This window comes from Gallus gallus, chromosome 3 (genome assembly GCF_016699485.2).
Source record: "Gallus gallus isolate bGalGal1 chromosome 3, bGalGal1.mat.broiler.GRCg7b, whole genome shotgun sequence".
Taxonomy (NCBI): Eukaryota; Metazoa; Chordata; class Aves; order Galliformes; family Phasianidae; genus Gallus; species Gallus gallus.
This window is the reverse complement of record NC_052534.1, coordinates 44406959-44432698: the sequence shown is the minus strand read 5'-3', so window position 1 is coordinate 44432698 and position 25740 is coordinate 44406959. Positions and strand designations below refer to the sequence as shown.

Here is a 25740-nt window from a genome sequence, read left to right as displayed (position 1 = left end):
CAGTCTTTACTCAAAGCCGTGAAGTATTTTTCAACCTATTTGTTGTCATGTTATTTGGAATTAGACTATGTCAAATATTTCATCTATCCTAAGAGGTAGTAGCTAAACTCTTTGCCTTTCTTGGCATCAAATCCTGCACTGAAAGACCACATTGCTTTGCTCTCTTCTCCAGTCCAGTGTTTCAGAGAGCAATAAATAAAGGAAAAAGAAAAAAAGAAAAGAAAAAGAAACAGAAAAACTAATCACGACAGGCAATCATTTGCAAACATACAACTCTTTCAACATCTGCCATATTCAGCTTCATTTTATAACATCTGTCTTGGTGATATAAATTGTGCTCAGCCTCATAGGTGCTCTGTGCCATACAGAGAAGGAAAACAATTATAACAACTGAAAAATAATGCACAGTGCGGGTGTGGGGATGGGAAGCTGAAAATCTTAAAGCTGCTTAGTTTGGGGGGGCTTTATTTAGAAAGAAAAAAAAAAAAGAGTGTTATGTTGGCTTTCCAGTTTTAACACAACTTAGTTCTGCCAGTGGAAGAAAAGTGAGAACTACTGCATTTCTGAAAGGTGCCAAACAACCTCCAGCATTTCCAAAGAATCCCCCGAAACTACTGCACAAAAAGAAAGCAATTTATTCCAGTACACGCAGATGAATTATGTCAGTAGAAATTTATTGTTACAAGAAGTTAGGGTTTTTTTTTTTGACACTGAGCAGCTATACTACAAATATCTTGAGAAAAGCAGCATTTGGAAAATACAAACTTCACACAAGAACCATGGTGGAGAGAAGTTAACTTTGTACGGAATACTACATCTTCATTCCAACTTGCCTCCATAATTACAGGTGTTGTCTTCATTTCCTTTTATAAGCAGATACAAAAAACACTTCCTAAAACTCTCAAAAAAAGCCAATGTTTTCATTTTGTATTAATGACAAAGAAAGGAAAATTAGACATTGATTCAGGAGCCCTACTTCTATAACTAATATTCAAGTACATGCACGAAGTATACTTTAATTTGTGCTTAAATCCAGCCTTTTCAACAGTATATTTGAACGTGAATTTATGTCCCAGAAGATTTAATGAGATGCACATAATCAAAGACCATAATTTATAAATCTTACTAGCAATTTCATTTAAAATAACGACATATTTTCATTCAATATTCCATTTATTCATACGTTAATCTGAACGTTTGTTTCCATTTATGTTGCAAACATTGCCATGAAAGTAATTTTCTCCCATTAAAGTAGGTTTATTAATATAACTCAAGGTGCTTCAGGGGATAGGAAGCAATCACGGAAAATCTACACCTTGCAACCAAATTTGCATCTCTGATTGGACTTTCTGCCTGTAAGGATCTTCAAGGACCAAGAGCGATCTCCAGCAGCAGCCATGTTAAAAGGAAGCAGTTTCCGTCTTACTTCATTCAGCTGACTTCCTCTTTCATCTACTAAAGACTACCTAAACTTTGCTCTGAAACAGTAAGCACACATCCTGCAGCTCCCTGGTGGTGCTGGATACAGGAAGTGGCTCAAAAAGTCTGTTTTTAATTTTGTAATAGATCATTTGCCTCAGATGTATCAGTCCCATGAATGGGACCGAGTGCCATGGTTGTTCTGACTAAGCTCCAGGAGGCTACCATGGATGCAGAGCCTCAAACAGAGCCTAACCCACGCTCGGCAGCCTGTCCAATTAATTAGCTTGCAAGGGTCAGTGAGAAGAGGAAGGGACAAGCGGACCAGGAAACACACTGCAGGCACTCTATGCTTGAGCTGATGAGCTAAATTCTTGCCAGTATGTAAAGTATTGAACATGGAAACAGATGGATATTAAGAAAATAACCCAGGAATGCTAGAAAAGGAATTGCTCATCTGAGTTATAACTCCAGTGTGAAAACTCTATGTCAGTGGCTTACAGGCTGGTGTGGTCTCGTTCCGTGATTAGTGGGGTGGGGGGACCCGTGGACCTGTGCCCCGGGAAAAGGAAATGGGGAAAAAAGGGGAAAGGGTAAAGAGATGGGCCTAAAAACAAAACAGGGGCAATGTTTTGAGGGGAAACAAACTCATTTACTGGATATCGGAATGCAAGATAACACACTATAATACAATATAATCAGAATTGAAGCTAATAACACAAATAAAATGAGAGTGTCTGAAAACTGAAGGCCTTTCTCTAATTCTAAGGCAGGCGAGATGGCTGGGAGCAGAGACAAGCTGGAAGGTCGAAAAAGGGGAGGGGATGTGATCTGTGGGTGGTTTCTATCTTTCCCCCCACCCCACGCTGAAAAAGGAAACATAAACAACTCTGGGGTATGTAGTTCTTCTCTTCTGGGACAGGTACCCGGATCTGGAGCATTAACTCTTTAACTCCCAGTGCACTAGGTGACATTATGATATGGAATACCGATAACCAAAAATCATAAAACCATGACACTCTGATACACATATTTGTCTTAAAAAAGATACTGTCAACTTGTTCTTTGTAACTTTTCAGATTCTTTGCTATGAGGTTATGAGCATGTAGAAGCTTCTGGATTGACACCTGCAGACTAAGTTAGTCACCGGCCAAAGGAGTGCCATGGCTGTTTACTAAAATGCAAACTGAGAATTAAAGGCTTTTGAAAATATAATAACAGCCACTGCAGTGCATCCTACATTTTACAAAGGCAACATCTTACCAAAGCATGCTCTAGTCAGTCCACTAATACAATCATCATGCTTTTGTAGGACATTTATCCTAGCTGCAATGAATGTGGCTCAACTGTGCTTACCAAATAGCTCTCTCCCTAGAAAAGTAAGCCATCAATGTACTTCTGACATTCCTCATTAATTGTGTTTACAGGGGAATTTGGAATCTCTCATGACTCAACAGGAGACTGAGTCCATAGGAAATGCATGCAGAATAACAGAAGATTAATATACTGCCAACCTATTTTGGTTGGCTTTTTAATTAGAGAGCAAATAAGAAAGCAAATAATGTGCAGAAAAAAAAATAAATGCATAAATTCAAGTGACAGATTATCTTTCTAATGACAACAAAACATGGTTGCCTGCTAAGATTCTTAATATAGTTTAATTATGTCAGAGGTAAGATCTGTGTATAAATCATATTTAGGGCAACTCACATCAAAGAGTAAAATAAATCATTAAAATGTATTTGGACAGACTCTTAATCATTTTTCATGGAACAATTATTTTTGGAAACCTAGAGTAACATAACTGTCTCCAAAGGGACTAAAACTACAAATGATTATCCAATTTTTGTACATGTAGAAGTAAAGAAATCACTTCCTCTACAGGACTGGAAGGAAAGAAGAAAGAATAATACCTGGGTGTTCTGAGTATCTAAGAAGTGTTCATAGCCCTATGCTATAAGGAAGATGAATGTGTCAGGAGGGGAGAGGGAAGGGATGAACAAGCCAGAGTAGAAAAATAGATTACTGATTTTTACCACTAGACAGACATCAAACTGTGGCAGTCACGCATAATAAGCAACATATGATTTGTATTTCCCTTTAATTTCATGGACGCTTTGTCTAAGAAGGCTCATTGGTTTTGATTGTTTGTTTTTATTCGGGATGATTTGACAAAATTAGCTTTCGCTGTTCCTTCCTTTATTGTTGATGTTGTTATTTTGCACAGCATTTACAAGGGAAAATGGACTGGTAAATGCTACTGATCTTAACAAAGTCAGTGACATAAAAACCTTAAAATCAGATTGCTCCAAAGCAATCTGACATCCTAAGTTAGGATTTCCACAGTTTGTCCAAGCAGCCTGAGTCAATGTGATGAGACTAAAATAATGTTTTAAATTTAATTCCTGTTGTATTTTCCATATTTGGCTTTCTATGTATACATGCATATTTTCCTTGTTTTACATAAAAACTGTGACTAGTTCAATAACTACACAAATGAAACAAATGCCTATTTCCTTAAAGAGAACTCTGTGTGTGGAACTAGTAGGTGCCTGATGTCATGACTGCTACAACACCCTATCAATCCATAATACCATTTCATACATAACAGGAAAACTGGCATTGCCGTGCAACAGAAAGCATACTTCAGCCACATAAGCAATCCAAATGCCAAGTGATCTGATTTTTTTTTGCATAGAATCATAGAGTATCGCCAGTTGGAAGGGACTCATAAAGATCATCATGTCCAACTCCTGGTTCCACACAGGACCATCCAAAAATCAGACCATTTGACCGATAGCATTGTCCAAACACTTCTCAGGTGCCCATGAGCTCAGTGCTGTGACGACTTCCCAGGAGAGCTTGTTCCAGTACCTGATGACCTTCTTGGTAAATAACCTTTTCCTGATACCCAGCCTGACCCTCTCCTGTTAACACTTCATGCTGTTCCCTCTGGTTATATCACTGATCACCAGAGAGGGATCAGCGCTGCTCCTCTGCTCCCCGCATGAGAAGCTGTAAGCTGCTATGAGGTCCTTTCAGCCTCCTCTGCTCTGGGCTGAACATTGTAAGTTAACAACTTCTGATTCCCCCTTCCCTGCTTGCATGGCATGAGAGCACTGTCTTACTGCAATATGCATATACTGTGGCAAAGAAATAAAGTAGCACAAATACTTAGTTAACTTGGGAGAAACAAAATAATTCCACATTATTTCTGAAGTGGACCATTTTTTCTCAGTTCCTCATATAATCAAAAACATGTATCTTGACAGCTCTTATGGCATGAATGACAATTTTTAGATACCATAGTGGAAGAAGCTTCAAAAGCTATGCTACCTATGATTCTCTGAATGAATCCTGCCTGGTCAAATTTTAGCCAACAACCACTCTTTGCATTTGGCTTTCTTTGTCCAGAATTTCTTCTTGGAAGTTACAATTCATTGTTTCAATCCTTCATCAGTTGTCTGCTTTAGAACTGTGTTGTAATTGTTTGATTGGGTGTAATAAATTCACTTCCTTACTTGCAACACAGTATAACACAGAGAGGTGCAACTCAGATGACTAACATGATGCATTATTGAACAACTCAAATTAAAACGGAATACAATTAAGGCTGCTATCTGTCTGAATGATGGATGCTCTTTACTTTCCTCTTTTCAAATTATGAATCTAGTTTTCTGTCTCACCAGTTCAGCTAGTATCTCTTCCACAAAATACTTTTTCCCCCCAAGGAAACAACAACTCTCTGCATCTCCTCTGATATTTGACATCCTGTCCCCTAAACCACTTTCCTGTATCTGAATATAGGGAAAGGTCAGATTTTTTTACTTCATATATCAGTGTGCTCACAGGAGCTGATAATAATAATAAAAAGTTAGTCTGGAGGAAAAAATACTGACTCCCTTGCACCTCCCTGCCCCCCAGGCTGTTTGGGATGTCTGATTCTTTCCCATATTAAAAGCCCTCAGAATAGAACAATGAAATGCATTCTACTCTCCTAAAAGCCTGCTGTGACAGCAGGAAAATCAGGAGGGAGTCCACAAGGAAACCATACAGCAACAGATAAAGCTTGCAATGAAGATTGCTCACATCATAAGAAAAAATATGCAGTTTTTCCTCTTAATTAACTTAGAATAATACAGTATATCTTGTCCTTTCACCAAAATATTGTAGCCTTGAAAAAAAACTTAATAGTGTAATTTTACAAAAAAAGTAAAAGATATAAAATATAGCCAAATGCTACTTTACAGTATTTTAACATATTCTTCATTGTATAAATAGCATAAAGAGTATTCAGATGCTCAACAATGGTAATGCTCAGAGGTTTGAGGAACTCTGTTCAATATTTCTGAATCAGCAGGACACTAAATGACAAAACTTTTGAACAGTGAAATACATATGTATCACGCTTTCTAACTGTCATGTTTGGAAAAGGGTTGTCAGATCACAAATAAAGATGACAGCAAGTAAAATTTAGAAATACATAAAGAAGGTGCTGGTACATACAAAAGGTGAACTACAGGCCTTAGCTCCACAAAGCATAAGCTATTGCCATAGTAAAACAGAGACTTCCTCTTTAAAGGTCTATTTGAAATGTTCTAAAATGGGAATACTTGTACATGCTAGACTTGAAGGACTTGGTAATACTCAAAAAGACAGTAGTACACAAAGAAATCTGGGTACAAAACATTAAAATGTGTTGAACCTTGAATCTTAAATAAAGGTAAAATGATAATTTCAGGGAACACATTCTGAGACCCACCCTTTCAAAAAGATAAATTTGTAGATTAGCATTGCTGAAAGACATTTGATAGCAGTGGACAACAAGCACATAATGGGAATGAGCACGTAATAAGCACAACCAAACCCATAATGGCAGTGAGAAGAGGCAATATGCATTTTACCTAAAAGTATAAAAGATATCACATTACTGGAAAGGATGAAAAACAAAGTCTCCTATGCAGATCTTGCATGACTGCCCCTTTGTTTAGTTGTAGGAGACTCATTTCTGGAGTTTTATTGACAAATATACATCAAGGTAATGAATGTTTAAAAATTTTAAGCCCAAACCTTGAAAGAGAAAGAATAAATGATTAAACATATAAAAAAGAAAGCACATAGGAGTAATACTAATAAGCAAGAAAAACGCAAAATGTAAGAATTTTTTCTCTGAAAATTCTTCTTATAAAATCTGTACATTTAACAAGTAGCCGTCTACTAATTCTCAAATACCCCAGTGAAATACGGATGCATTGTTTTTCCTTCTCTGTTAGAGAACACTGATACCAGCTTCCAATTCAGCAAAGCAGTTAGGCATATGCTTAACTTCAGGCACTTGACTAATCCCAGTTTTTAAACAGAACTAAAAATATCTTTGTGATTGAAACCAGAGCACCTGAATACCCAGGCTCAATAGTAAAATACCAGAATAGACAAAAGTTGAAGTTCTCTTAGGTTCTATCCTGATGCCTTAGCTAAGAGCTGATCTTTTCTTCTTCCCTTACTCAAAAAAGCAAAGAGAGGGGATAAGGGGAGGGGGAATAAAAGGCAGCAGAAGCCAAAGGCATTCATAAATATAACCAGGAGATTAGCAACACTGATAAACACCAAATACTGAGCTATCAAGCATTAGCAGTGTGATGAAGCAACAGACTAATATGCTTTTTCTCCCTTCTGATCCAATATTTCTTACTATATGTTACAGTAAACGTTATTCTGTTATTCAGTGCATTCACAACGATATCTATAGTATTAAATATAGATCAGAAAACATAATTTGATTTGTATATATGGCTCTGAATAAACAATGCATGCTGTAATGTTTTCCTTTTGCTCTTTTCTATTATGTACTCAGTAAATCAAAAAACACGCTCAGTATAGAATGGGACTGAGTAAAGTATGTTCCATATTATTATTCTGTAGAAAGAATGTAAGAAAGAGAGAAAGAAAGAAGGAAAGAAAGAAAAAGAAAAAAAATATTCAAAAGAATGGAACAACTGTATATTTAAAATACCAGAATTCAACCACCATCTGTTAGCCTTAAAGGCAGCTTTCATTAAGGCCATCACCTCTTCATGAGTCACAACAGGGAGCTATCATTAACATTAGCTATGATTAATGAGGATGTTGCCAATTGCAATTATTCCACTCTAAAGCTTAGAAATATTCTGGCAGTGTCATATAGCCTAACTACCATCTTCATCCTCTCAGTCGCCTCATTAAAAAAATCCCTGTTGCAGTTTACTTTAGATTATAATGCAAAACCCTAGCAACGCATCGAGGTTCTCCTTGGCTGCAGACCCAGGCTGGTCCCTTCAGGCTGTCTCTGGGAAGTGCTACGATATAATCACTGAAATATGAGCCTGAATTCACTGTACCACTGGAGTTTTTGTAAATTAAGGGAAAAGGTGAAGGAATCTTTATCTCTTCCAGTTGTAAGCTGACACACTGTGGATTTGGTTCAGCTCTGCAGTAAAACAATTATTTTTCCTATGCTATATTTCTGTACTTGTAAACTTCAATCACCAGGTAAAGAAGCCAAAGTTCCCATCTAAGCTTTAACACTGTAAGTCTATCCAGTATGATCCAGTATAGCGTTGTTAATGCTATTATTTTTAAGTAGAAAGAAAGACTTTAAGAACCTACTTTTCTCTAATCTCTGAAACCAGAGATTCTTTTTATTCATTTGTTTTCTGGGCATGTGAAATGGACATGAGAGAAGGATGCTGAAATCTTAATCAATGCACAATAATCTATCTGCAATAATTACCTGCATACTAGCAAGCACCTGCCAGATACTTCTCAGTGCAGGAATATGCACAGCATACTGCTGTGCTAGGAAAAACTGATTTATGACCATGAAAAATAAACTGAAAAGCAATAATTATCTAATTTTCAATGCAATCATAATTATTAGCACTTTCCCTTTTTCACAGTATGGCACAGAGGAGAGTTAAACAATGTGATGTTTAATGTTCGGGTCCTTTAGCATGTATTCAAATGGTCACAACTGTCTTTTCTTTTTGGTTCTTCCATTCAAAAGCTCTCTTCTGTTAAGCAGGAAAACTACGTAACAGTTCAACCAGAAGTAAATAAAGCAATTGATAAGATTATTTTCTTAGGAATTGTTTCTAGTGGAGCAGAATGACACTTTGATTTTATCAGAACATACTGGATTGTATTTCCAGTCTATGGCCTACCCAGCATTTGGGCTCCCTCAGGTATGCACTGTGTGGCACCACAGTAAAACAAGGGAATATTGTAATCACATAAAATGCATACTAGGTAAAGGAGGGAAGTTTTGTTTGATGAAGAGTTAACAGAAAAACAGATTACTTTGGAAGAGGGGGTACTGACAGACAATAAGGAACTGAAGGCCTCAACAAAAACAAAGGGAATTAAAATATGAGACTCAGAGCTAATGCATTCATAAAAGCAAAAGCACTTCTGTTGCTTTAAACTGTATTTTAATACGACTGGCATCTTGTAAGACTTCAGCACATTGAAGTAAATGCCTGGCGCAGGAAAAGTGAAAAATTCGGTGAACAACGTGCACTTAATGTGTTATAATGGGCTATTTTGGTAATCTGTTATTTCTGCAAATGTAACAAATGAACTCTAAAGTAATTCTTTAAAAGGTATATTTGTTTAGGTAGTTCTGCTCTGAGTCTTTCTAAATTTAAATCTATAGCAGCCGTACTAAAAGCAGTCTTTTATTTCCTGTTACTGTTAATATAAAATAAAATAAAATAAAATAAAATAAATTCTTAAAAGAGTATTAAAGCTAAAACTCAGCCTCACAGAGAAACTCAGTTAAATCCACAGTGCTCCCCAGATAAAGGACTTTCTAATGACATTCGTGCTTGTTCTTTTCTCTTATGGCTGCACTTTCTTGGGTTCCTTGGAAAGCCTTTTGCCACTTTGAAAAGGATTTGATGATGTCCCCCCCCCTAATAACAGACAGTCCCTTACTGCTGAGTAACAAGACACAGAAAATACTTGGAGTAGACTGATCCTTAGTCTGCCTAGCATGCTCCTGCTTACTCTGCACTGTTGGTTAGCTTAACTACTCCCAGGAAAAAAGTTGTGTACATTTATTCAAAGAGTCACAGAAATGCAGGGGTTGGAAGGGACCTCTACAGATCACTGAGTCCAGCCTTTATTCTGCAACTTCTAAATAGGCAGTGTGAAATCCTGGTTATCTATAAAGACTCCATTCCAAATTAAATTTACCATTTTTTTCTTCATTTGTATTCTTTATTTTGTTTACCCAAAGCAATTAAGCTAGGCTGGTTGGTCACAGAAGCTAATATAATACTTTCAGTGAACCTTAATTTTATTAAAGTAGGAAAAAATCACATTCATATTGCTAGAGATGTTACACATAGGAGTTCTTTTTAAGACCATTTTAGAAATTAGAACATCCTAATGAGAAATTATTTCCCCACTTTACAGAGTTTACTTTAGAACTTTTTGTGTTAGTGCAAACAAAGGATCCATATCACCACTTTATTTTCCAAAAGATATTGGTATAGTCTTCAGTTAAAAACACTTAATATCGAGCAAAAATTTCCCTCCCTAAAATCTGAACTGTTGAAATCGAAATAAACAGATTGAAATTATAAATAATTTTTTACTCTTCTTTGCTGACAGCTGAATGTACGATCAAAAATCAATCACTGCAACTTTGCTGAAGGTTTTTAGTTGGAAGACAAATTGACTGCTTCCTAACTATTCATCTTATACAATCCCCATTTCTGTTGTACTGAATTCTTCACAAATATCTATATTTGCTATCTTTCCCTTGCTTCTTTCCATGCATTAGGAGAAAATAGTTCAACTAGTTTCTAGACTCATTTGAATCAGTGTGAGAAAAAGAAATGGAAAGCAATTTACTGGAAGAGTTGGTCTAAGAAATTTGTGTCTATAAATCTTAAAAACACTCAGTTTTTAAAAGGGGATGCACAATACTTTGTATCCATACAAATAAGTCTGTAGCTCACTTAATACTTGGACTTGAGAGCCAATCTCTGATCTTTTGGAAGCAAATATTCTTCATGAAACACAAAACACTGGCACACCAAGAACTGCTAAAGGGAAAAGATGTCAGCACTTGGCTGAAGTAACATCTGTGGTCTTGTGAGTCAAAAACTCTTCCATCAAAACTACTTTGTTGAGCCCAATATAAAGTCTTCATAAAGTCTGTGACTTCATTCCTTTTTCTTTGCCTATTTTCAACTTTATCAATAAATATTTTCAATCAATCTAGTAAGTCAAAGTTAAACCTCATCTGCTTCCAAAACCTTGTCAGTTATTGGCACATAGAATCCTTCAAACATACAACAGGATTTTGGTCATCCAGAGGACACTGGATGCATAAATTTCTCAAGTGGTGACTAAGCAAAATAAGGTGACTGCTAATAAACTTCTCAGTGTGTTTACTGGAAGTGTACCATCCTGTGAAATATCTGTGAGTCACCAGTATTCTCTTAAATGTAGCAAAATAAATGGAACAAGTAATATAGAGCATTTTATTTAAAGTTAAAAAAGTCATCAGAAAAAATAATTTCTAAGTTTCTAGGAAACTGAACAGAGTACAACTGATCACTCATGTTTCTTAAGAGAAGGAGGAGTAATAAACGTACCAGGCCTGGTAAAGGACTGTATGTGGTAAACAAACTCAGAATTATTGTGAACTGAAAATATGCTGCTGTGTAAGAATAAACTGCAGGATAAATTACACCATGAGATTCATCATGCAAATTTCAAGCACTCTTGAATACTACTGAACACAAGGTATGTGTGGTATCTTTACACCTATGAGACCTTACTCTTGTTATGAAAAGTGGAATCACAACAATTTCTTAGGTAAAGATTCCTTAATGAGCTATTAGAGACTTCAAACTATTACTATTAGAGACTTCAAACATGACTGTATATTCAGAGAAAAGTAAATGTAAAAAAGCAGAGTACGTGCTTGATGTGTTCAAAGAGACCAGTGGTTTCATAGCTGGATGCACTGCAGCTGTAATTTCCCACCTATAGGAGGCCCAAATGTTAAACTGTTTTTAGTGGGTAACAATAGTGAAGAAAACTGTACCTTGCATGCTGGTCGGAAGAGAATAGAAAGGCAAAGTTCCAAACAGCTATTAAGAGCAGCAAGAGGGGCATAGATAACTAGGAAATGTACACGGACTAAAACATACACAGTGGTAAACACATGTTTAGGTACGTTTAACTATGAAAGTTATTTGAATACTTTCAATTTTTAAAAAATCTTCCCTTTGTCTTTAGAGAAAGAAAAAAATTGCTGAAAAACTGCGATAAACATTGCTCAGTTTTTCTTATTGATCAAATCCAGTATTTAAAACTGCCACCAGTCCCTAGAGCATTTTCCTAATGACAATCACTTTTAGACAAAATACATCCCACTTTTTTTCCTATACCCTAAATAACTGTCTTATAATCCATCATCACTAGCAGATAGGCACACAACTTAAATGACACAGCTCCAGGCTGATAGAAATGAGGTGGAAGCAGGTAGCTTATGCAGTTGAAGACTGACAAAATCCTAAAACCATGCTTCAGCTGACTACATAAATAGACTAGGAAAAATGTTAATGGTTTAAAACCAGACAACAACTCAGAAAATGAACACAGCATATCGTGCAGTCCTAAGTAGCTGCATAAAACAGTGTGACACTTCCAAAGAACACATTTAGTCCAATAGGGCTGTCACCATTGAGCTCTTTGTGAGTGAGAGAGCACCACTTAACAACGTAGCTTCTACTTATTATTGTCACCCACAGTGAGCTGCGGATCTTACTAATCTTAATAAATCTTACTAAAACCTTAAAAGCAAATGTATTTCTCTAATTATTCACACAGACACATGCTTAAATACTTGCAAAGCTAATTGTGTATAAAACAAGCAGACAACATGCATAAGTGAACAGGAATGCACAAGCACAAAGGAAAGTGTCAATCAAAGGACAAATACATATTTGCAATGACACTGCACAGAAAGAACCCATGCTGATGGCATGTCTAATTTCACTTTGGGCTAAAACAGTAGACATGGCTCCCTCAAGCATTTTTAAAAGCATACTTTTGAGGGTTTATGCATTCATTTTCGGACTTTGCTCTGAATAATTTCTAGGCTAGCAAGTTCCATCTCACAGTCCTCTTTGGATCCCAAGGTGTACGCACTACAGACAAATCAAAAAGATGTGTTACTCTGCAGGTGTTTCTTCAGTTGGATAATTGTTCATATCTGCTCTAACATTCAGTACTTTGCATAGAAATCTGGCATTCAAGATATGGGAGATGATTCTGAGGAGCAGTTAGAAAATGCAAGGCTTTCAAATCAGGGATGGGTTTGTGCAACCTTTCTGAAGTTGCTAGGAGAAGGCTCATCTTGTATCTTCTTATAAGCAGGTTTCCCAGCAGGAAATCTGAATGGCGTCATTTTCTGCTCAGAATAGTGTTAAGTATACAAGAAGCCTCTCGTACATTGAATAGATGAAGACAGCACAAGAACATTAATTTTCTTTCATTCATGGGTGTATTAATGCTAAATAATGCTCTTCCTGTTGGAAAGACCTCCACAGTGCACAGACTATCGTTCATCTACCTGAGAAGACAAGAGACTTCAAATACAGGAGTAGTGGAGGGTAATGACTCATGGAACCCCTCCCACCTTAAGTGGCTAGATGTGGTACAAATATTTTGATACTGACATAATGGAATAAACACAAATTTTTCAGTTTCCCATTAGTAAACGATATCTTACGCATTTTGTACTTATCTACTGAATCATGAAAGAAGCTAGTTTGTCTGTTACTTCTTTGCCAACACACTATATTTACCAAATGCTCATTTCATGAGTTTCAGTTTTGTGTGCATATCTACAACGAAAAGGTCACATTCCATATGTTCTGTTGATCCACTAAAGATAAAAACACTCGGCAATGTTTTCTTCTGATGACATTCATGATTTTTCAGCTGTTCTTAAACATCAGGCAGCAAGCAAAGACTCTCTTTAGTATTACTCTGAAATGTACAACTTACTTACATTAAGAATTTGCCTTTGCTGCAAAGAAGACTGAAGTGCTGAATTACGCAAAGTAAATTCAGCAGGACAAGGAAGGTGATTCTTCCTCGCAATGCAGCATTGGTAAGGCCACATGTGGAGTAGTAGGCTCCGCAGTGAGCATACTGGGGAATACTGGTGAGAGCCGAGTAAAAAGCCAGGCAGATGATAAAGCATCTCTCCTATGAGGAAAGACTGAAGGAGCTGGGATTGCTCACCTCGGAGAGAAGGACCCAGCAGATCTTTTCAATATCTATAAATAGGTGAAGAGATGGTGCAAAGAGGATGAATCCAGACTCTTTTCAGTGGCCTCTAGCAACATGACAAGAGGCAAAGCGCAGAAACTGGAAAACAACAGATTCCATCTAAACATCAGGAATCACTTCTTAACTGTGCAGTTGACTGAGCACTGGCACAGGTTGCTCAGAAACCCAATGGAGTCTCTCTCCTTGGATATCTTCAAAGACATGGTTTAAAGCAATCTGTTGTACATGGGCCTTCTTGAGCAGGGGGCTGGACCTCCAGAGGTCTCTTTGAACCAAAACCATTCTATGATTCTGTGAATGAGATATAAGCTATCTTGCTTTGACAAGCCATTTGTATAGAGACCACAAATTAAGCTCATGCAAATCTTTCTTGAGAAACCACTGAATAACATTTGAGTGGTAAAGATGGCTCATTATAAGTTATCTGAACTACGGAAAGCTTGGTTGTTCAAAAAAGGTAAGTCTATGCTAAGTATATTGGGGTGGATTAGCCAGTAAAAAGCTAACTTTTCTATCTTTTTTGATGTGTAGTAAATACTGTCATGGCTTAGAAACCCTCAGGAGCTGATGAGAGTAAGCAAAATATATCCCAGAGGATTCATACACTTTCCTTAAGCAGTTTTCTTAAAATATTGAAGCAGTATTTGAGAAGCTTACAGAATCACAGTAAAGCAGCAAAAGAATTTCAGCCACTAATAGATCTGGCAACATGGAACTAATATGAACACTATCATTTTACCTCCCTCAATACTATGCCAAAAATATTAAGGACACCATAGCTATTAATCAATCAGAATTTTCATTATAAAACAGCATTTTCAGTAGTGATATAAAACATACTCTTTTTCTGAGCCTTAGACATCTCATTTCAGATGTCAAAATTTTATTAAATCATCTGCCTTTAGAGGGAAAAACATAGACACTTCATAGCAATTAAGGTTCCTTTTAAGTCACAAATGCCTTTTTATTCTCCTTTGAGGAAATATTTCATCCAGAATAAACAGGAAAGGGAATTAAAAAACATTTAATATATATAAAAAACATGGTACAGTAATACTTCGAAGTCTAATACCATTTCTCCCAACTAGTTGATGAATATGCCTTAGTCTTGACTTGAAGTTTTAAAAGTATCCTTAGGCTCCTTGGCTAACCCTAGGTTATAAGAATCCAATAGCTAAAATAAAAACCCAGGGGAAAAGATGTATCTTTTAAAACCTGTTGGAGCACCTCCAGAGGAGGACCACAGAAATGATCCAAGGGATGGAGCACCGCCCATATGAGAACAGGCTGAGAGACCTGGGGCTGTTCAGCCTGGAAAATAGAAGGCTATGGGGAGACATGATAGCAGCCTTTCAGTATCAAAAGGGCGCTATAAAAAATAAAAGGATGTACTCTTTAGCAAAGTCTGCTGTGATAGGACAAGGGGAAATGGTCTCAAACTAAAGGAAGGGAGATTTAGATTGGATATAAGGTAGAATTTTTTTACAAGGGTGGTGAGGCACTGGCACATGTTGCCCAGAAAGGTGGTGAATGCCCTGTTTTTGGAGACACTCAAGGTCTGGCTGGACCAGGCTTTGAGCACCCTGATCTAACTATAGGTGTCCCTGTTCACTGCAAGGAAGTTGGACTAGATGGCCTTTAACAGTCCTTTCTAAGTCAAACAATTCTATGGCCTTTTGAGTAAATAATTCTCTGATGGGATAACCTTATTTCTTGCATTCTGCATTAAATACCTCTGAAAACACCAAATAAACTCGCTGTCAAGAGGACCACAACTGCAACCAGATTTTTTAACCTGCATATCTGAATAACTCAGTGTAGTGTCTCTACTTGAAAATCTTTGTGGAAAAAAAAAAAACGCTAGCAGTGCTGTGTCCAAGCCACTACAACAGAATATAGATTATTTGGGGCTTCAGGTTCTCAGAAACTAAATTTAATTGCCAAAGGTTACAGTTAAAAAAATATTGTTAGAATCTTATAGTTTCAGAAACCAGATGTGACACTGCACTTAAAACTAAAAGATCTTAGACTACACACTCAATTTGATGCACTGGCATTATCTCATTGGTCTCTGATACACCACAGTACAGTTCTTTCATGCTGTATGTTGCCATATTTCAGCCATCAGATGGCATATCTCTCTATTTTAAGTATATTTTTATTTATATAAGCCTTATAATCCAAAAAGCATATTCTTGTACTTTCTCAGTGTTCTACCTGACTTCCAATAGAATAGTTACAGTTATCTTTGGAAACCCATTTGGCAGAATAGGAAAACTAAGTTGTCAGTAGTCAGTCACAAAGCTAATAATTTCCCAAACAGTTCCTGAGCAAATAGTTTTCTGCTTCTGTTTTCTTGTAAACAGAAGTTTTAAGCAACTTCAACCAACTGTTCATAAGTTAGTGACTACTTTATTTTAGGTCAACAGTTCTGCCAACAGCTGTTCCACTGTAAAATTTCCCAATTACTGGAAAATACAAGGAGAAAAATTATAATAAAGAAAGTGAGAATGACACCCCAGTACCCGAGAGCAGTTAAATGCAATGGCAAAGAACTCAGCAGAGTGTCCCATGGAAAGCAAATGATTTAACTGCTTGACTGCCTACCTCATTACACAAAGAAATATACTTCCACAAATTTTGCTTTCATCATGTGCTATGTGGAACAGCAAATCCCAGAGCTTCATACAACAGCTGTTACCGTGAACTTATCCAGTACATACTCTTCATCTTCCTCTGTACTGCTACTTCCCAACTTTTATTTTTCTCTATCTTAATCAGGCATCAGCAAAACAGGCATGATTGAATCTGTTTTCTATCTTTTCTATTACATATTTATGCATGTCTGCTCTGAGGCTACAGAATATGGTGAGAGATTTTGCACACCACTGTTTCAAGATAGTACTAGTATAAACGGCAGTGATATAGCAACGTATCTTCCCACAGGCACTAATTAAAAAGCAGTAAGATCACTTGAGAAGTGTTTTCTTCTATTTCTTTCCTTCTGTGCTCAATGCACTGAAGTTTTCTCCTTTCCTCCCTGATTACCACTAAACAGTAAAACCAAAGACAATATAAAGATTGGAGAGAGAAAATTTTAGTACAACCCAGAAAATAAATCTCTCTTGCTGCTCCCCTGTACAATGACTCATATTCTGACCTTTTTTATTAGAAATCTAGCTACGTAAGAGCTGATTTTTGACAAAAATAAGGGTTTTGAAAGCAGATTACTGACTAAAATGTCAATTTGTTTTTGATGAAATGTAACGATTTTGGCTGTTTTCTTTAAATTATTAACTTCTTTGAGAGTTATCATATATCCATCAGTATCAGAGACCAGTATTAAAATGTGGATAAATTATGTAAATTATGTATTTGTATGTGAACAGGCAAGGTTTGCCAGGTGATAATCTGATAACAAAGCAAAAGCAAAATCAGTGCAAGTAAATGAGATGAGATGGTTCACTTTACCCATAAATAAGATGCAGGCAGCTGACAGAGAACTAAACAGGAAAAAGCAAGTGAGACATCAGAAGCCACAGTATTATTTTCAATAAAAAAAATTGGAAAAAAGAGAGAAGAATAGAGAAAATTTCATTTTTGGTTAGTCCTATCAATAGCTAGCTATTTACTTCTTGCAATTACAAATTGCCTATTGTCTCCTTGCTTATATACCTTGCCAACAAGTGAAGACATTAAATACAGAAACTACAGTTCTGAGGTCAATTTCTCAGTACCTAACACAGGAGGAAAACAGGTTTTATGACTGAGAAACCAAGGACCTGTTCCTTGCCTTTTCATTGAAGGATATGGGTGAAGATTCTATGCTTAAGGCCTGAACCATATCCTGTAACTCTACTTTCTATACATCAGAAGTCTCCTTGGTCTCCATCTCTCAGAGACAACGTAACTAAATTCAATGAAGTGGATTTAATTAATTGATTAACTTTTAGATGAGACTTTAAAGAAGAAATAAATGTCTGCTCATCACATGTAATGAGATGCTGAAGTTCCTATTCTGCTCTTCATAAAAAATAGCCTTTATTTCTGAAGTAGGCTTGAGGACTTAGGAATGTCAGACCTTTAAAAGAACTAGATTAGGTATTAGTAGAAGTATAGACAGACCAAGATGGAACTCAAAAGGATGCAAGCATACTGTAAAAGTAGGGTCAGCTGGCCTGTGTTGAGTTTCTGACCTTCTACATATAGAGACCATTCTAGGAAGTTTAAAGCCCCCTCTGGGATATCTACCCTACGCTGCCATCAGTGATGAAGAGTCATGCAGTCTGGTTAGGAATACTATCTCTTATCCCACAATGGATTTCAAAGGTTAAAATTTATGGTTTTTTCTCCCTGTGTGTGCTTACATGCACATACAAACATGCACAGTATAAAAAAAAAATCTTCTCCTTCAGAAAGAAAAGTACTGTATCTATAAAGTACTGTAAAGATTGGGTAAATTAATTACCAAGTATTTCACTGCTATTTGACAGGCAAAGAAAATAGAGTCCCATTAGATAAATGTCCTGGTTTCAGCTGGGATGGAGTTAACTTTCTTCCTAGTATTGGTATGGTGCTGTTTTGTGGATTTAGAATAAGAATAACGTTGATAACGCACAAATGTTTTAATAGTTGCAGAGAAATGCTTACACTAAGTCAAGGATATTTCAGCTTCCCGTACTGCTCTGCCAGCGGGGAAGCTGGGGATGCCCAAAGAGCTGGGAGGGGATAGAATCAGGAGAGGGGACCCAAAATGGCCAGAGGGATTTCCCATACAATGCTGGCCTCATGCTAAATAATAAAACTTGGGGAACTAGCCCAGGGGGCTGCTGCAGCTCAGGGAGTGGCTAAGCATTAGTCAGCAGGTAGTGCACAATTGTATCATGCATCACTTGTTCTGTATATATATATATATATATTTTAAATATTATTTATTTCCTTCCTTTTCTGACCTACCTTAATCTCAACCCATGAGTTTTACATTTTTTTTCCAGTTCTCTCTGCCATCCCACTGGTAGCTTACCTGTTGAGGGAAGCCATATGTTCTGAAAGTGATATGCTTGGTCCTGGAGGGGGAGGAAGATAGATGGCAATTACAATATCCTCAACAGATAAATATTACAGTGGGATTTACAATGTCTTTATAAAGTGTTTTACAGCTGACTGTTCAGCACGGAGGGTGAGGACAATGCTGGCACAAGTCACCAAGGTTAGGAAGCTCAGCTACAACCACTGTTATGGGACCAAGTTCTGCTCTGCTCTCTAATCCACGAGGAACATTTTACTGGCAAACAACAGGCTAGAAAATTAAAATGAATTCCCAAGTCCAAGTATGGACAGGTGGTAACTCTAAATCTAGGAAGCTAAATTACCATTTTCATAAATCTCCTGGCATAGTTAATGCCATATTTATTTTTCTCATAAGAGAAATTTTCAACTCTATCCTTGTTACTGGCACCTGAACTGGAAACACTTGTGTAACAAACAGGTCAATTTAACCAAGAACGTCTGTTCCACATAAGATTTCCATCTACAGCACTCACAGAAGTAGTAGTTTGTGGCTTTGTTTTGGTGCTGAATAAGTGCTACAGCAAATAGTATTATTTTCTCAAACCTGAAAAAAAGATACATAATCATGGTTAAACATTTCTACCAGAACACAATAACAGAAAAGAGTTCCTTCACCCAGAACAGTTTCTGAAGGTGATGATGAGGAGAATAAAACTTCTGAAGATTAATTTTTCACAGAGGACTAATTTTCCTTTCAGTTTTATGGATGAGGATAAGATATAATTTCACTCGAGTTAACTATTACAGGTCTGAAAGTTTTACTGTACTGTAAAATAGGTACAAGTGAAAGAGAAACAGGCCCTCTGTTTTTCATGCTTTCAAGCTATAAATATACATTTATTCACTCACTAAAGGATAGAGTGAATCTACTACTGTACTATTTTTATAGTACATAGTTTATTAACTATGATAGAATACTGCATATTTATGTGTACATAAAAAAAATCTGTGAACAGAAACACTACAAAATAATCTGATAAAAAACAGAAACCAATGTTATCATTTATTAAACTACATCCCTCTAAACAGATTGTTATTCTCTCCATATCTGTTTTCCCCAGCATCACACAATGATACTGATGCCTGAGGAAGGCCCTTCGTCACAGGTACTTCCTGCAGATTCAAGTCACACTGTATGCATCTTGTTGTTTATATCATTTTACATCTCAGTAAAATCAGACTGTGACTGTAAAATCCTCTGTGATTTACTTAGTAAAGTACTCACTTAAATCAGAGTTGCTTATCTGCCACTATTTGTTCAAAAGAGACCACCCTGAAATGAGTCTCTCCAAATACTCCAAAGCTGAAATGTTACTGTGAAGAAGACATGGTGATAAAGATCAAGAGATCTCTTCTCACATTAGATGCACTAGAATGGGATTTTACTTGCATATTAAACTCCCTTTTTGACACAAACACACAAAAAAAGCAGCTGCACGTGCACTGTCCCTCTCTTCTCGAGTCTTGTTTGTGAAGTTAGCGCAGAAGAGTTTCTACAGACACTCATGAACATCTTCTTCTCATGCAGAGACCCATTACCAGTAAACTCATCAATATTTTAGGGGCATATCTGATGTTTACATAAAATTCTAGTGGACCACAGAGTAATTTATTTTTACACTTTTTTTTTTTTTTTTTTTTGGTACAAATAAGTGATTTCTTGTTATTAAGTGTTGCCCTCTGCAGATATGACAAAACTGGAAATAGGTAGAAAAATGTCTGTAATTTCATCTTAAATTTTGGAGGCATACTTAAGTGTGAGTAGATGATCTCATTCCAGTTATTTCCATGCAAAATTCAGTTGTAAAATACCAGTAGAGTTCAAAATGGAAAAATATCAAAGCCTTTTAAAATAACATAAAAAAATCACATAACACCAAAAAATGAATGAAATAAATGCTTTTCTTTCCCCTTTTTATTCTATTATAGTTTGAGGATAGCTAGTTTTTTTTTTAATATCATTTCACTAGATTTTGCAGCCATATGGTCAAACAGAGAACACAGTGACTAAGTGATAGACTTCCAGGCTCAACAATCTGCATTTGAAAAGGAGAAAAGGAGTAGATCCATATGTCTTTCTCCTTTTTTTTTGTTTTTTTGTTTTTTTGTTTTTTTTGTCCTATACCAGTTGCTATAACACTTGCCTTCTTTGCCTAAGAGACAGCATTTGGAAGAGCACTTTGTACACAGAGACAGTTGAAATTCCTGGCAGAAAGCTCTGACTCTACTTATTAAAAAGATCCTGTCCCAGAAGTTACCCTACTGCCTTAACCTTTGCCAGCAGCTTTTGACTTCATGAACACAGTATAACTAGAGAACATTTATGTATGATCAAACTACATAGAGGTGGGTTGGTCTAATACAAATTGTTCTTTGTAAGACAGGTGCATGAATTTACAGTAAACAAGTGCCAAGATCATTCCAGTCTAGTTCTTTAAAAGACTAGTTTCTGAAATTGCTTGCTACACATTGCTGAACTCCATGACAAATCAGCATGGAGATTTGTGGTTTTTTTTCCTTATTTCTATCCTTCTATCCTTAAAATCCTAAAAAAAGATCAGGTCCAGGGTCTGCTGTTTTCACTAATTGATAAAATCTCCTTTGTTCAGGTGATATACTAATAAACACAGGCTCTACCTTTTTCTTCCTAGGTGTTAGCTGCTTTACGGTTTATAAAATAAATATGGGTTTTGTACAGAAAATCCTTTCTTCAAAGTAAAAATACCAAATGAGAGGAGGACGTTCACACAGTATGCTCTAACAAAGGCAGTGGGTCACTCCTAATACGCCTCATCACAGCTGGTTTAAAAGTTTAACATAATCAGTAATTTATTATTTGAAGGAGCGTCTTGAAAGAGGAGGGTGCATACATTTCTCAGTTACATTTATACTCACTTGTTTATTGTTTACAGGTCTCAAATAAGCTTATTACTATAAAGGGAATAAAAACAGGCACTGATTTAGCTCACTAGTTACAGTAACCTCTTTTTTTTTTTTTCTTTCTTTCTTTTTTTTTTTTTCTTGAGAGAGAGAGAGAGAGAGAGAGAGGAAGAGAGAGAGAGAGAAGCCCCCAATTCAATTTCTCGCTGGAATGGGTTTTTCACAAAAAAGGATAATCCTTCATTTACTGTTTACACACTTGGTTACCTCTTAGCATTCTTCCCTGCCATATCAAGTTCTAAAATTTTATTTAAAATTGCCAGAATTCATTTAAGTATTAGCTGGTTTTATTATAGTGATGGACGAGCTGGCATTCAACAAATTCAGCATTAGCAAAGAACAGTCATGATTTTATCAGAATATAACAGGACCCATACCCAATTTTTTACCTTCATTTTCTTGTGATGTATTACTGCTCATGCAGAAACATAGGCAGCCAGCACAAAATGAGTATTTGTACAGGCAAAAAAACTAAATAATTTCTTTTTGACTGTCCCCTATTCTCTCTTCATGTAAGAGAGACAAATACTCCCAGGCTCCCTACTTCATTTTTCCAGGGTATACAGGGAAAAACAGGGAGTGGATAACTAACAACGTGACCTCTCTGAAGTGTACAGTAAGATTCTGCTTATGACACAAACTGTGGGGTACAAAAATATCAGATGTATTTCAAAGAAGAATGCTAAAAAAATTCAGTTCTTTCTAGTGTAATTTACAAATTGAAATATGTTAGAAGGAAATAAAGGCATAACAGAAACCTAAGTGCTAAATTGAAGGAAAAGTGTTTCAGCAGGTTAAAAATACTTGAAATAAAACTTCACAATTTGCAGACTTAAAAAAGAACGTAGTAAGATAACCTCAGTCCAGGTGTTTCATTCTACTTGAAGTAAATGGCTAAAATTTCTAAATTCTTTTTTATATACTATTTTCTCAAATGTCAATGTCAGCAATCTTAGCTTTCATCACTGAGCCTGAATTTTAGTAAACAGCTTTTCATTAGCAAAAACTCAGTACCAAATACCAAAATTATTCAATACCAGAGCTGACAGCAGAACTAAGCATGCAACCTGTTGATCCCCATTTCTGATCATGGCTTAGAATTTGAAAACCCTGGTCCTGCCTTCCTTGTAATCAGGTTAGCCACAAGGACGGGGTGAAAACAGGTCTAACTTACTATAGCATCAGTTGAGTATTTATGAATGCATGTTAGGGAATTGTCATCATGAGATCAAGATCGGCAGGCAAATTAAGAGAAGAACAGAAAAATGTGTCTTTTGGCACTATTGCAAGAGCCTGAGAGTGAGGCAAACTTTGCTTAATGTTTAAAGCCATCTTCACTGTATGATCCTTTGCAATCACCATCAAGAACCAATACTTTTTTCTGACTGTGTGAAAGGTTTTCTGATCATATTTAGAAAGAGCTTGGAAGTTTTTGATCTGATCTATAGTAAATATATATATAAATAAAGACTGAATATTCAAACATAATTATTCTTCCACTGTTTAGCACTTTATATTTAAAAAGCATCAGGCAAAGCTTGGTTGAAAAAAAAATATTTCCTATTTGTTAGTTGAACAGAAAGCTAGCAATTAGACATGACTGAAATTAAAAGCCTAACTTCAGGGGAATTAATTTCTTCCATCTGAAACTAAACTTCTGTAACTATGCAATTAATAATTTACAGACAGAATATTAACACCTAGAATGAATGTGTTCTTCAGATGAAGTCACGGCAAAGCTGCACATCCTTGTAGCTGCAAGTATGGTAGTACGGGAGCAGATAGCCAAACTGCAGTCCAAGAGAGAAACCAACATACTTCACTGTTAGAAATATGATATTCTTCAAGGAAGTGTATTTTTGAAATTCCAAGAACATACCTTAACATCTATGGCATCTATATTGGTAACAGACAAATAGCACTGCCTTTTGTTAGTGCATTTTTCATTTTCAGAACCGTGGACCTAACTCTCAGAGACACTCCTGCATAGAGATGTGATTTCAGCTGGCAGGTTACTTGCAGAGTTAGATGGAAGAAAGCTTGCAAAAAACCTCTCCTTATGCTCTTTACAGGAAAGTGAGGCATTGGTGAAAATGTAGTGCCTTATTCTGAAGCAAATAATTTCTGTTAAGCTGAGTTGACTTATTTTACAACACAAGGTATATGTAGGGAAACATGGACATGCAGAATATATTGATTCTAGTGACTACAGCCTGGAATCAGAATTAATAAACAGCAAATCTAGAATTTGGGGATGTACAAACAAAATAACATGCACACACACACACACAAAAAGCAAAGTGATTCTGCCATCAGATAACAACAGTTGATGAGCATATGTAGATCAAAGGTAAGTGAAAATAACACTCCTGCTCTCCCAGCTTGTCTTTTATGACATTGTATACACCTATCTCAACTTAGGCTGCTCTAGTATCACCCGTAGTAGACGCAGAAACAAGGAAAGTTAGTTCTTATATCAGGTAGTGGTGCAGTTAACCCAGTGGTTTAGGAACTACTGATCTGCATTTTTAGCTGTTGGTAAAAATAAGAAGGCAAAATCTCAGGAAGGTACTGACTAAACCTTCAGCAAGGCCCATAGCTATAGCACCTAAAATACTTAAACTTTCATCAGTGCCAGGAATTTCCAGCCATGATGGTAACTATCATAGTTGCAGTCAGAAACTTTTATCTTCATCCCAAAGCAGTAAGTTTAAATGTCAGTGGATACAAACAACATAAGGCTAAGATTCAGATATTTAGCACTCTTGGCTGAACAGCTTCCAGTGAAAGAAAAAAAATAGTACAGTTTGTTCTCTGATTGTCTTACAATATGTAACCTGAAAATTTAGTTAAATGAAAGTGTTTCCACAGACACATTTCTTATTTTTCCCAAAATGAATGCTATCAGATATGTTATCAAATCCTATACTGTCCACTACTTTTTGCCTGAAACATTTTCATGAATTTGCTCTTTGCATCCACGTCTAAAATTTGTTCTTTGTTGAGTACAGCAGTCCTATTACGTAGTTAAGAAAAAAATGTTGCTTACTCCAGGACAGATAATTCTCATGCTTAACAGATAATTCTGGAACAGTTAGGAGGTAGCTGCACCCACTCTGGATAGTATATCACTTTGCCTGTGAAAAGGCAAAAATCTTTCTTCTCAGCTGAGATATTTTGACTTGTCGGAAACGTCTAGATGTATCATCTTCAAAAAAGCATGCTATTTCATTTAAATTGAGACTATTATATCATTAGAGTGCTAGAATATTTCTTCACAAGTCATTTCCATAATACATGTTTCGGCCCCCACAGTTTTATTCCTGCTTTTAACAAAAGCTATCAAGACATTAAGACTTACGGAATAATCAACCTATGCTCAGAACTCTTGAGAGAGATCAGATTCCCTAAATAAAATCCAGAAGTTGCAGATTATCTTAGATTTATCACTGTGTAGTTAAAAAAAAAAAAAAAAAAGAAAAAACAGAAAGAAAAAATGTAGTCACTTCCTATCATAATTAAGTTCTTAACACGGAAATGTTTACTATAGTTCTATCAGAAACAAACAAAAAAAAAACACCCCACTTTATATCCAAGAAATAATACTAAACTCAAGCTTTAAGCATTTGACAATTACTATGGGGAAGCAAGCATGTCTTGTTTTGTCGAGGTGCTTACAGTGGAAAAATGAATTCTAATAATTTGACTGTGGATTACAGGTTGGTCAACACCATACGTCCCTAAGAACTCATTTACACATTAGGAAAATCTCCATGAGAAGAAGGGAAAAGTCTTCCTTATACTGTGTATCAGTATAGTTTAATCAAAATAACTTTCATGGTTGCGGTTGCACATTGTTAAAGATATTTTACAACAATAATGCTCTGAGGAAAGGATTAACAAGATGAGTAACTTGAATAACTTAATATCATGACCCTATCCAAGCAAGTATAA

At 36.2% G+C, this 25740-nt stretch overlaps 1 protein-coding gene across 4 annotated transcripts in view; it reads right to left on the bottom strand.

Moving 5' to 3' along the window:
* The window catches only part of PARK2 (parkin RBR E3 ubiquitin protein ligase), a 680874-nt gene that overhangs the window by 408749 nt on the left and 246385 nt on the right, over positions 1-25740 (bottom strand). The gene's annotated exons all lie outside the window — the stretch shown is intronic.